The following is a 13481-nucleotide window of genomic DNA, read 5'->3' on the forward strand; positions in this document are numbered from 1 at the left end:
AGTCTGGGCTAGGCTGCTGGGAGCTGGCGGGGGCAGGGGGTGGCTCTCTTTGGGGCCGTGCTTCCGGGCAGAGAGGCAGGCTGCACAGGGTCCCATGGGGTCTACTTCAGGAAGTATATCCAGGCAAGCCATCTTGGGGGAGCCCCTCTCTCAGTGGTACCTCTGCCCAGTAGGCTGTGCCCTGGCATCTGGCCTTGGCCAAGGACCCAGGGCCCTGCCCCTGCTTGCTGCAGGAGACGGAGGGAGGTGGGGGTGCTATTGGGCAGGACAGGAGATGGGTGGGCATGTCTGGGGCAGGGGTTTGGGCCCTGAGGCTGTCTGCTCAGCCAGTGTCCAAGCCGTGGGCTTCCAGGAGCTCATCTCAAAGGCTTCCCACCCAGTGCCAAGCCCCTTCCGCAGTGACTGAGGGGATCCTGCTGTTCTCCGCCCCCCCAATAGTTCCCAAACTCTGAACCTGTTGTTTAGAAGACTTTATCCTGAAATGAATTGAGAAAGAAACTTATTCAATTGTTCATTTTTAGGGCACAGTGAGGTTTCAGGGTGAACCAGGAGCCAAGCTTCAGCCCCAGCAGGCGCTTACCTCCGGGGCAGCCAGCATGGAGCCCACAGCACAGAGATATTCAACTTTCTTTGTTCATTCTCTCCCTCCCTCCTCTCTCTCCCTCTCTCCCTCTTTGTGCTTTTTTTTTTTTTTAATATAGTTCAACTTATTGCAGTCTATTTATTTTATTAAATTTTATTTATTTTGGGCTTCCCTGGTGGCGCAGTGGTTGGGAGTCCGCCTGCCGATGCAGGCAATACGGGTTTGTGCCCCGGTCCGGGAAGATCCCACATGCCGCGGAGCGGCTGGGCCCGTGAGCCATGGCCGCTGAGCCTGCGCGTCCGGAGCCTGTGCTCCACAACGAGACAGGCCACAACAGTGAGAGGCCCTAGTACCGCAAAAAAAAAAAAAAAAAAAAAAAAAATATATATATATATATATGTTTATTTATTTATTTTTGGCTGCATTGGGTCTTCGTTGCTGCGCGCGCAGGCTTTCTCCAGTTGTAACGAGCGGGGGCTACTCTTCATTGCAGTGTGCGGGCTTCTCATTGTGGTGGTTTCTCTTGTTGTGGAGCACGGGCTCTAGGCACGCAGGCTTCAGTAGTTGTGGCTCGCGGGCTCTAGAGTGCAGGCTCTGTAGTTGTGGCGCACGGGCCTAGTTGCTCCGCGGCATGTGAGATCTTCCCGGACCAGGGCTTGAACCCGTGTCCCCTGCATTAGCAGGCAGATTCTTAACCACTGCGCCACCAGGGAAGCCCTACTGCAGTCTGTTTAGAGTTAATTTTGTTATAGTTTATTTTTTGGCCACATCACGTGGCTTGTGCGATCTTAGTTCCCCAACCAGGGATCGAACCCGGGCCCCCAGTAGTGGAAGTGCAGAGTCCTAACCACTGGACTGCCAGGGAAGTCCCCTTCTGTGCTTCGTTCTAATCCCCTTCATTCTCCTCTCTCTCATTTGTGTCTCCTGTGGGCCAGGTGGGCTCAGACAGCTTCCTCTTACCCTAATTGGTGAGACAGACAAGTGAACAGATGCAGTGCGGGGGCTACCAGACAGTTTTGAGAGTAGGGCAGGATGTGGGGCAGCAGGAACTCTCCTACTCTGCTGGCAGTGTGTAAACTGGCACAACTACTTTGGAAAACAGTTTGGCTGCATCTGCTAACGCCGAGTACATGCCCACCCTATGACCCAGTAATTTCACTTCTTTCTTTGTTGTTTTTAAATATATATATATGTTTGTTTGTTTATTTATTTATTTTGGCTGCGCCAGGTCTTAGTTGCGGCACGTGGGATCTTCGTTACGGTGTGCGGGATCTTTTTTTTTTTAAGTTGCAGCCTGCGGGATCTTTTTTAGTTGCGGCATGTGGGATCTAGTTCCCTGACCAGGGATCAAACCTGGGCCCCCTGCATTGGGAGCACAGAGTCTTACCCACTGGACCACCAGGGAAGCCCCTTGCTTCTTTCTTTGAATATACGCCCAACAGAAATCTGTACACACGTGCCCCCCAAAACACGAACTATTTAAAATGTTCTTAGCAGTACTGTTCGTTAACTGGCAAAAATGCTGGAAATTACCCAAATGCTCATCAATGGTGAAATGGATAAATTCTGGTCTAGTCACACATGGGAATGCTATGAGTATTACCGTTCACATTGGAACAGTAATGAGAATAAACCATCGGCAACTATGCGTAAAGAGAGAGAGAAGCCAGACGCAAAAGGGGACTTCTTAGATAATTGTTTTTGCATAAAGTACAGAAACAGGCAAAACTAATTGAGGGGTAGAGGTCAGGGTGGAGATGCCCTGCGGCAGGACTAGTAACGTATGGGGGAGGAGTCTGATGGTGCTGTTTATACAGGCTGTTCATCTGGGGACAATCCATTCAGCTAACCACTCAAGATCTGTGTACTTTATACCTGTGAGTAAACTTCAACAGAAACTTAACCCTGGTGGGAGGAGCCCTGGGGCTGTGGGTGGGCAAATAAGGGAGCAGCCAGCTCTTACAAGGGATCAGGGCAGGCTTCCTGGAGGTGGTGTCACCCAAGCTACAACTTGAAAAGCTGAAATGGAGGTGGCAGGACAAGGACACAGCAGAGCAGAGATACCCAGGATTTGCCCTCCTCTGGGAACCAGCGGCTTGAGGAGAAGCTGTTTCCTGTCAGGAAGAGAGAAGGAGTCAGTGGCTCGAGTCCTTGACCTGACCTTGACTTTGGCCTGCTCCTGATTTGCTTCCATGTGAGAGGGTCCAAGGATCATTCTTGCTCCAGTATTCTTTCTGGGTTTACACGGAGGCTTAGCTTCTGATTCCAACAGAGCTTAGCTGTGATTCAGAACCTCCCAGGATTAGGAATCTATGTGGCTGGAAAATGATCCTTTCTGCAGATGAAGGAAGTTTGGTAAGAAAGGCCTTTGGAATTTGAAAGTTCATCATGGAGGCAGGAGTGGCAGGACCTGGACCTGAAATCCTTTGAGCACCTGCTGTGGGCCCGGGACAGACAGACACTCTGCCATCCAGTGACTCCAAAGATTTCCACAGCCACCTAACTCTGCAGGGCAATGGAAGGATGGGAGGAAATGCTTTATAAACTGTGAAGTGCAGTACACTTGGACAAGACCTAAAACACTTCAACACCTCACTTGAGTGGTTGAGCAGCCCGTGTGCGTGGTGTGGGTAGTTTGGGGCTGGGGCATGGTGTTGAAATTAAACCTGAAGGATGCCACCCATGAACCTGTTATTAGAGCAATGATAAAATACCAGGTACCGGGCTTCCCTGGTGGCGCAGTGGTTAAGAATCTGCCTGCCAATGCAGGGGGACACGGGTTCAAGCCCTGGTCTGGGAAGATCCCACATGCCGTGGAGCAACAAAGCCCGTGCGCCACAACTACTGAGCCTGCGCTCTAGAGCCCACGAGCCACAGCTACTGAGCGTGCGTGCCACAACTACTGAAGCCCGCGCACCTAGAGCCCGAGCTCCGCAACACGAGAGGCGACGCAATGAGAAGCCTACGCACCGCAACGAAACAGTAGCCCCTGCTTGCCGCAATTGGAGAAAGCCCTCGCACAGCAATGAAGATCCAACGCAGCCAAAAATAAATAAATAAATGTATTTTTTTTAAAAAAAATACCAGGTACCATTTACTGACCACTTACCAAGCCCTGGGATAAGGCCTGTATGTCCATCTTCATGTTAAGTGTGTATTGTTGATTCCATTTTACAGAGAAGACTGACACTCAAAGAGAAAGGCACGGGGGACTTCCCTGGTGGTCCAGTGGCTAAGATTCCGCACTTCCACTGCAGGGGGCGTGGGTTTGATCCCTGGTCAGGGAACTAAAATCCCACATGCTGCGAGGTGCGGCCAAAAAAAAAAAAAAAAAAAGGTCCTTTAAAAAAAAAAGGGAGAGAAAGGCACCATGTGAGTCCAGAAACGAGAACCCCATGCGGTCTCACTGCCCTGTCCATCTTTCTAGTTGGTCTTTAGACTACAAGCTCATTGCAGCCTCGGGGCTTTTGCCCTGGCTGCTCACTCCTTCTGGCATGTTCTCCCTTCAGATATTCAGGTCTGGCCCCTTCTTGTTATTCAGAACTTGGCTCAGATGGCGCCTCCTCAGGAGCCCTTCCGTAATCACCGTGGCGCACGGCGCCTCCCTGCCCCCCTCTTGCCACTCTGGCACCTTGTTTACTTATCCGTTGGCCTGTTGACCGTCACCGCCCCATTGGCCTGTGAGCTCCACCAGGGCAGGGACCCCGGCTGTGGCCACAGTGCCGCATGCAGCGCCTGGCGCAGAGGAGACACTCAGCAAATGTTTGTTGAGGGGCTTAAGGGGATTCGAACCCAGCTCCACGTGACTCCTGAGCCCGAGGTCTCTGTGTCCCCTCGCACCTGCTCCGCCCCTCGGTTCCCACACCACACCCCTGCTAGGAGCCACATGGTGGCAGTGGGGCAGGGGGTGAGCACAGGTGTCCTCAGGCTGCGGATGAGGCTGCCCTGGGCGCCAGGAGACCAGCTCAGCCACTGTTGCTGCCCTGACCTGGATTTGAACCTGGGCTCAGCTCTCACTTCCTGTCCCTGAGTGATCCTTCCCCATTCCAGGGTCCTTCTCTCTGGGCCTCAAGTATCCGCCCAAGATTATATTTCTGACACTCCTCAGAGGAAGAACAAAAAGAAATGGGCTGAAACTGCAGCAGGAAGGACTCTGGTTAGACATAAAGTAGAACTTCCGAGCTGTGGGAACTGTAACAAACACCTGGGCGGGTGGAGGAAGTGGAGTTATGGAATCTCCTCCCCTGAGCAGCGTGAAGAACAGGATGAACAGTCATCTGCTGGGCTGGGGTGCAGGAGTACAGACACGATGAATTTTGGAAGCCACTCTCAAGCTCTTGGCTCACGCGCTGCCTTGAGGGCCAGGGACATGGTCAGGAAGGAAAGAAGGGGTCAGCTGTTAGGCCCACCCGGCATTGGTGTGGGTGTGGGAGAAGGTGGAGAAAGAGGCTGAAGCGGGCAGAGGCTGTGCTTGTTTATTTAAATCAGGCAATAAGGACTCGGGAAATTTTAAGGTGCTTTAGAGTTTCCAAAGCAGGGTGTGGGGAAGTGAGCACTGGAGCTGGAGTCAGACAGACCTGGCTTTGAGTCCGGTTTTACCACTTATAAGCCATGACGCTCTAGGCAAGTTACTTCCCATTTTTGATCAATTCCCTCCCCTGTTAAATTGGAATGATAATGCAGATTAAAGGAGGTGACAGTTTGAAAAAGGACTTGACAAAAAGCATTATGATATATGCAGGATATATGGCAGACTGGGCAAGTTTTATTATAACAATTATGGTGGTTTTGTTTTCAGTTCAAATTATGCACCAAGCATAAGGTCATTTCATCCTAACAATAACCCTAATTTTTTTTTTTTTTTTTTTTTGGTCATGTCCCGTGAACCCGGGTCCTTGGCAGTGAGGGTGTGGAGTCCTAACCACTGGACCGCCAGGGAATTCCCACAATAACCCTATTTTTGTCACCCATTCTACAGAGTGAATGAGGCTCAGAGTGGTGACATGACTTGTCCAAGGTCACATAACCAGCTGGAACCTGACTCAGGACTTAAATCCCATATGATTTCAGTCCAGTATCCTGCACCCTCCCCCTGCTGCCTATGATTGACTGAGAAGGTACTTTACAAATTGTAAAATGATGAATATCATCATCATCATTTTTTTAAAAAAGTGATTGCTGTTCATTAACTAGTTTCCTCTAGAGCAGGAGTCCCCAGCCCCTGGGCCATGGACTAGTACCGGTCTGTGGCCTACTAGAAACTGGGCCACACAGCAGGAGGTGAGTGGCAGGCCAGCGAGTGAAGCTTCATCTGTATTTACAGCCCTCCGCATCGCTCGTGTTACTGTCTGAGCTCTGCCTCCTGTCAGATCAGTGGCAGCATTAGATTCTCATAGGAGCGTGAACCCTACTATGAACTGCGCAGGCGAGGGATCTAGGTTGTGCGCTTCTTATGAGAATCTAACGCCTGATGATCCGAGGTGGAGCTGAGGCAGTGATGCTAGCGCTGGGGAGCGGCTGCAAATACAGATTATCATTAGCTGAGAGGTTTGACTGCACAGAGACCATAATAAATCAATTGCTTGCAGACTCATATCAAAGCCCTATCAGTGGGCTTCGCTGGTGGCGCAGTGGTTGAGAGTCTGCCTGCTAATGCAGGGGACACGGGCTCGAGCCCTGGTCTGGGAAGATCCCACATGCCGCGGAGCAACTAGGCCCGTGAGCCACAACTATTGAGCCTGCGCGTCTGGAGCCTGTGCTCTGCAACAAGAGAAGCCGCGATAGTGAGAGGCCCGCGCACCGCGATGAAGAGTGGCCCCTACTTGCCGCAACTAGAGAAAGCCCTCGCACAGAAACGAAGACCCAACACAGCCAAAAATAAAAATAAATAAATTAAAAAGAAGGCTCAACATTTAAAAAACAAAAACAAAACAAAACACCCTATCAGTGAGTGGCAAGTGACAATTAAGCTGCATCTTACCTAGTAGACTGGACATAAGCAACACACTTCTGGTGTCACTGTATCGCATCACCCCCCAGATGGGACCATCTAGTTGCAGGAAAATAAGCTCAGGGCTCCCACTGATCTTGCATTATGGTGAGTTGTATAATTATTTCATTATATATTACAATGTAATAATAATAGAAATAAAGTGAACAATAAATATAATGCACTTGAATCATCCAGAAACCATCTCCTGCCACCCGCCATCCCCCTCCGTCTGTGGAAAAATTGTCTTCCACGTAACCGGTCCCTGGTGCCAAAAAAGGTTAGGACCGCAGCTCTAGAGGGAGCAGAGTACTTCTCAGTCCTGCCACTAGAGGGCAGCAGAGCCCTGGACTGGGACCCAGAGGTCCTGAGGGTGGTGCCCTGCTCTCTTCTCACATCCTTGGGTCTTGAGCCCTCCTGATGCTTAGCTGTGTGCTGGAGGGTAGGAGCACAGAGCAGCGGGCTGGCCAGGGGACAAGAGATGGCACAGCCTTTGGGAAATAGGAGCACATGCCCAGTCCTGACTTCAGTTCTGAGAGGAAAACGTCTGACAAGCAAGATGGCGGTTGGTCGTGACACCCTCCTCCAGGAAGCTCCCCGCTGACTCCTGGGCTGGGTCAGGAGCCCTCTTCTTGCCCCCATAGCCCTGGAATCCACGGCATCAGCATCACAGGGTACGTCACCTTCTCTATGCTCCCTTTGGACGGTCGGCACCTCGAGGGCCGTGCACTCTGACTCCTTCAGGGGTCCCAGCATGGGCCGAGCACTCAGGGGTGCTTAAGGCTTATTGAATACATGTATGTGGGCAGCGGGTGTCTGAGCTGGGTTCAGAGCCCCTTCCTTCTGAGACTGCCCCGAAGGTGGAGCGAAGGGGAAGGGAGAATTCCTAAGACTGAAAGATGCTTATCTCCAGAGGCTCCGGAGACCACCCACTTGGCCCTGGGATGTCTGAATCTTTATGCCAAGGTCTAGGCTGCACAATGCGACCATAAAATCACCCCCACCAGGTACTAAATGTTGTTTGTCATTTCATCCACGTTGTTTACCTCCTTAACCCCTGTGACAACCTTCCAAACAGGTTCTATATATACCTTCCAGATCTTTCAAAGGAGGAAACAGAGGCTCAGAGAGAGGAAGTGAGGTCACACAGCAAATAAGAAGCAGAGCCTCTTTGAACCCAGACCCACCCGACCCAGGGCCTACTCCCTGAAGTCCTTTGCTCTAACAACCACCCTCTCCCAGCTCTGCAGCAGTTCCCAACTCAGGAAGCCCATGCATGTCCGCCAGTCACCACGGTGCTCACAGCAGCCCTGCAAGGTGGGCAGATGGGGATGGGAAGCATGGGGCAGTGTCGTACCACGTTTCACTCAGACGGGCCCTCAGGAGCAGCCCTTCCCAGCTCTGCGTTCAGTGATGTCAGGCTGGTGCTGGAAATGAGCCATGCTGGGCGTATTTACGTTACTGAAACCAGCTGCCCCCCATCCCTGTCACCACCCGACGTCAGAGTTGGTTGTTAGTCCTTCACCAGCACACCCCTGGATGAATAGGAGCCCACCGAGCCTCAGAGAGAAGTGAAGATACTGAGATGCTCACAGGCCCTCTCTGCTTCCCAGCCAGGCTTCAGCCCCTCTGCCTGGCTCCCCCGGAGCCTCTGCCCTCCCTCTTTGCTCACATCCTGCCTGGGTGTGGGAATGATGCAGTTTCAGCAGCTGCGCCCCTGATCCTATTATCCTCTCCAGGGCGTGACAAGTGCCTGTGACTGGCCCTGCTGGGCCCCCTGCCCCTCCCTCCTCCTGCCTGTGGACTGGGGGTGCTCCTGGCCCCCCAGGTAAATCTTGTGCCCAGCGGGCAGTGGGATGCCTCGAACCCGACTTTGATATCCCTCAAGCTGTGACCCGCCAAAGAAGAGTGACACCAAATGGTGTCACATCCACCTTGCCTCAATGCCTGTCTACACCTGCCCCCCACAGGGTGGGGTGAAGCAAGGCTTTGAGAAGGCAGGGGTGGACATGTGCTGGAAGGCTGTACTTCTCGGCTGAGGTAGTGGCTGGTGGCACTGGTCACTGAGGGCCCCAGTGGCACCCTGGATTCAGCCCTACAGCCACTCGGGCTGCTGGGGGTGGTTTTGGGGTCCAAGCGTGCAGTCAGCGCACCTGGAGGTGAGGACATGTGGACGGGCTCGGGGCGGAGCACAGGGAAGGAAGGGGGGCCCACATCCCCTTTTCCCAAACAGGTGCCTCCCTCCTGGACACCCCCGCCGAGGCTGCTGGTTTCCAGGAAAAGGCCGACGCAATCGCTGAGTCAACGGATTGAGGCTGGTATCACCCTGGCAGCTCTACGAGATGAACCTGTTGCTTCCAGGGCCCAGCAGGGCCTGCCCAGGATCCCCGGACCTGGCCAGGTTCCCGCTACCCACCCTGCACCATTGTTCCTACCTGGCAACCAGCCCTGCCTCTCTCGCTCTCCTTCTCTCCTGCCCCAACCTCTAGCCCAAACATCACGTCATGCCCCGAACCAGCCTCTCTCCAACTTCCCAGATGCCAGACTTGCTCGCTCTGCAGTAGGAGGGGGTGTCAGGAGACCTGGGTGTGAATTCCGGGACCACACCTACCGGCTCTGTAACCTTGGGCAAGTCCTTTTACCTCTCTGAGCCTCAGTTTCCTCACTGATGAGATGCAGGTTGTCACCCCACTGGGCCTTACTGTTCAAAGGATAGAAGGGGCCCAGAGGGTGCCGGCAGGCAAGAGGTGTTCAGGGAATTAATGGCTTTTACAGACTCTCCTCCAGCATGACCTGTTTTCCCAGGGCCTGTGGGGGAGAAGGGAGCTGTGGAATCTTCTGCTCGCCCACCTCACATCCATCAGCATCAATCATCGTGCTCATCATACAGCTCCCTGGTTCACTGGTGAAATGGGTTCGAGCTTCCCACCTGAGTCTCCCACCTGAGCCAGCTCTGAGTTCCTGGCATTAGCAGAGCCTGAGGTGTGGGCAGGGAATGGACACGGCCAGAGGCCACCATCTGGGCGAGGTCAGGACTTGGAAGAATCCAGCCTGTCCAAGAGGAGAGCGGACAAGACTGCCTTGTGGGGGGATTCGGAGGGGAGGCCTGGTCCTCTCCGGGGCAGCTCCAGGTGATGGCCCCCGGCCAAGGAGCCCATGCTGAAGGCTTAGTGCCCACACCCTGGTTCTGGTGTAGCACGGCACCCCTGCTCCAGACAGCGTCTTCTTGTTTTTTTTGGGTTTGGGAGGAATTAGTGAAGTTGTTCTGTAATTAGCAGTGTGGTGGGCACCATCCAAGACTCGCAAGGGGGGCTGGGAAAGAAGGGGAGAGAGCCTGGGGACCAGGATTGCTCAACAAATGACCGGTGAAGCGGGAGGAGTGGGAAGGGAGTGGTGGATTGAGTAGAGTGAATCAGTGAATGAATAAGTGAGTGAGTGAATTAATGAATAAGCTAGTGCCTAAACAATATTAGCAAACACTTAGGTAGCTCTCGCTACATGCCTGGCGTTGTTCTAAGCCCTTTCCTTGTCTGTACTAACTCAGTCATCACAAAAGTAAGCTGTCTTACTACCTCCATTTCATGGAGGCACAGAGAAGTTAAGTAACTTACCCCAAGTCATACAGATGGTAAGTGACTGAGTTGGGATTGAACCCCTACAGGCTGGCTCCAGAGTCTCCCGATACCAAATGGGAGCACAGCCCCAGGACTAGGAGGAGAGTTCATAGCTGAGTGGTGGGAAGCTGGATTTTTCAGTCTGGACCTTGAGACTTCAGACTTCACATTATTTCGTAGGTCGTTCATTCATTCATTCCACATATCTGCTGGCCACTCACTCACTCACTCATCCATTCACTGAGTGCTAGCTCTGGGAAAAGGAGGGGTGAGAATTATGTTTCTGTTCTGCCCTGGCAAAATGTGTCCTTCAGGGCTCAGCTCAGGTGCCACCTCCTCCAGGAAGCCTTCTCTGATATCCTCTGCAGAGGCTCCTGGGCTTCCCTCAGTATTATCTTCCCCCTGCGCCTGCTTCCCTCTCTAGTAGGGCAGTGCTTTAGTCTCTGAATTCTTGGTATACCTTGGGTGCTCAATAAAAGCTTGATGAAGCAACTTGTTGCTGCTGGGCCTCCTCCTGGGTACTGCCAGCACCCTGCTCTCTGCTGCTTCCTCTCCTCACTCCAGCCAGGATGCTCCAGTGTCTGGGCACACCCCCCAAAAGACTTTCCCATCCTGCTGGTGAGTGGAAACTCCCCAGGCACTGGTTCCAGCCAGGGGCCATGATCAGCAGGGGTGGGATTCACCCCTGCCTCGGGAGGGAGGGAACTGGGCCCGCCCTAGCTCAGCAACCAACAGCAGCCTCTTCCTTTGCTGGCTAAATGTTTGTTTTCAAATTCCTGAGGCCCGCATCACCTCTCACCCCTGTCCCCACTGGCCCCCGGCCTGGCTTTGCTTCCTTCCTCCCCTTACTTGACCAGGCTGGTTTGCCCTGGGGAGCTGGGCCAAGCCTGTCTCTCCTGCTGCCCACCAGCTAGGGCCCAAGCCTTGAACTGGCTGACTGGGGAACCCAGAGATTGGGGCATGAGACAGGGAGCTCAGGAGCCGTCCCCAGCTCCTCCGCAGAGAGTATGGAAAGGCCAAATCTTTTCGCTCTTCAGGGAATCACAGGCTGGTAGCCAGAACAAGTTACTGGGTTAGTCGGGTTGGGCAGACCTAGGCCTGGCTGAGGAGGCCCAGCACAGGTCAGACCTAATTCAAACCCTCCCCAGCTGGGAGTCTTGAACAAGTAGTGTGGTGGGTCTCAAACTTGAACTCTTGTGCCTCAGAATCACCCAGGAACCTCGACAAAAATACAGACTCCTGGGCCCCATCCTCTGACTTTCTGATTCAGTGGGTCTGAGGGAGAACCCGGGGATCTGAATTCAGAGCGTGCTTCCCTGGTGATTCAGATGCAGGAGGCCCACACTGCTGACACACAGTGGTGAAAAGCTTGAAGAAGACAAAGCCAGGTTAGACGGACAACCATGGGTTCTAACCCCAGCTCTACCATGTACCTGTGCTACGACTGACCTTTGAGAACTGCACCTTCCGGTTCAGTGGGCACTGGCCACAGGTGGCTATTTACGTTTAAATTCATTGAGATGAAATAAAATTCAAGCCAGGTCCTCGGGGGCATTGGCCACAATGCCAGTTCTCAGGAGCCACCATATGGCACAGAGCAGATACAGAACACTGCCATCCAGCCATCACTCCATCCACAGAAAGTTCTCTTGGACGGCACTGTTATAGAATGTCAGCTCCACGAGGGCAGAGATAATCATTTGCTTTGTTCCCTGGTGTCCGAGATATACAGCATAGTGCCTGGAACATAGTTGGAGATCCATAAATACTTTTTTAGTTGATTTTTTATTGTGTTAAAATAGACCACATATAATGAAAAATTGACCATCTTACCCATCTTTAAGTATCCAGCTCTGTGGCATTAAGTATATTCACATCATTGTGCAACCATCACCACTATTCATCTGCAGAACTTTGTCATCATCCCAGACTGAAACTCTGACCCTATGAAACAATAAATCGCTATCAATAAATGGGTGATCTTGGTCACCTCCCTGCCCTGAGCTTCAGCTTCCTTACCTGCACAATGGGTGTCATACGAGTTCCCATCTTGCGAGTCTGTAAAGGTTAAATGAGATCTAGAGCGTGTGTTTAGCACAGACCCTGACGCAGACTAAGTGCTCATTAAATGTTCGCTTTTGGGGTTTCCCTGGTGGCGCAGTGGTTGTGAGTCCGCCTGCCGATGCAGTGGACGCGGGTTCGCGCCCCGGTCTGGGAAGAGCCCACATGCCGCGGAGTGGCTGGGCCCGTGAGCCATGGCTGCTGAGCCTGCACGTCCGGAGCCTGTGCTCCGCAACGGGAAAGACCACAGCAGTGAGAGGCTTGCGTACCGCAAAAAAAAAAAAAAATGTTCGCTGTTACTGTGTTATTGCCCCATCGGGCAGTCTTGCCTGAGTATCCCACAACTCCCTGCTCTCTCCATTCAAGTAGACAGAAACAGGGACCACTGTTGGTGTGAATGACATGGGTGTTTTTGTCTCCAGGGCATGAGCCGCTGTTGCCTTTGTGTCCTCAGCCAGGCTAGCTACCCTGATGACCGTCACTTCCAGCTGCTTCACCAACAGCTGTCCTGGGACCCTGCAACACCCCCTGAAATGCGGGCGGAGTTGGAATAAACCCTTACAGACGATGTCAAAGTACAGATGGGAAGGCTGAGGCCCAAGGTCACATAGGAAGGCAGAGGCAGAGCCACGGCTCAGAGCAGGAATGCTGATCCCAATCTTTTCAAGACACTACGTGACTGGCACATGGGAGCCACTGACTGAATGAATGGATGGATGAATGAATGAATGCTGTCAGGTGGATGAACCTCGTTCTGCAGCTGAAGAAACAGGCTCAGGGAGGTTAAGTGAGGTGCTTGGTAAATGTTTATGGAATTGATCGCATAGTGTCAGAGGGCAGGGCATACTGGCCAGGCACCTTGAACCCTGCAGTACCTTTAATCGCTGCCCCCAAGGGACAGCCAGGACGGTCTGTTGATCTGGACAGGAAGTTATCATGGTGGAGTAGAAGGAGAAGCTATCTCTTGGCATCATGAAGGAAGGAAGGAATTTCTTTGGTTTTGGAGTCAGACAGACTCAGATCTGTCACAGATCTTGAGACAAGGGAGCAGTCTTGCTGAGCTCTCAAACTTTCTAAGTTTGGGACCCTCCCGAGACATTATAAAAGCTGTGGCCTCCAGCCACTGGTGAGCTGGTAAATGTTTACCAACTGGCCCTCTCAAAGGAGAAAACAAATGCTCTGGTTTGCCTCATTTGCTGATTGCTATGGTGTAGATGCTTCCACTCACGGTTAT

This window comes from Aethalodelphis obliquidens, unplaced genomic scaffold, assembly GCF_003676395.1.
Source record: "Aethalodelphis obliquidens isolate GAN/ISIS:26980383/991018 unplaced genomic scaffold, ASM367639v1 scaffold9, whole genome shotgun sequence".
Classification (NCBI taxonomy): Eukaryota; Metazoa; Chordata; class Mammalia; order Artiodactyla; family Delphinidae; genus Aethalodelphis; species Aethalodelphis obliquidens.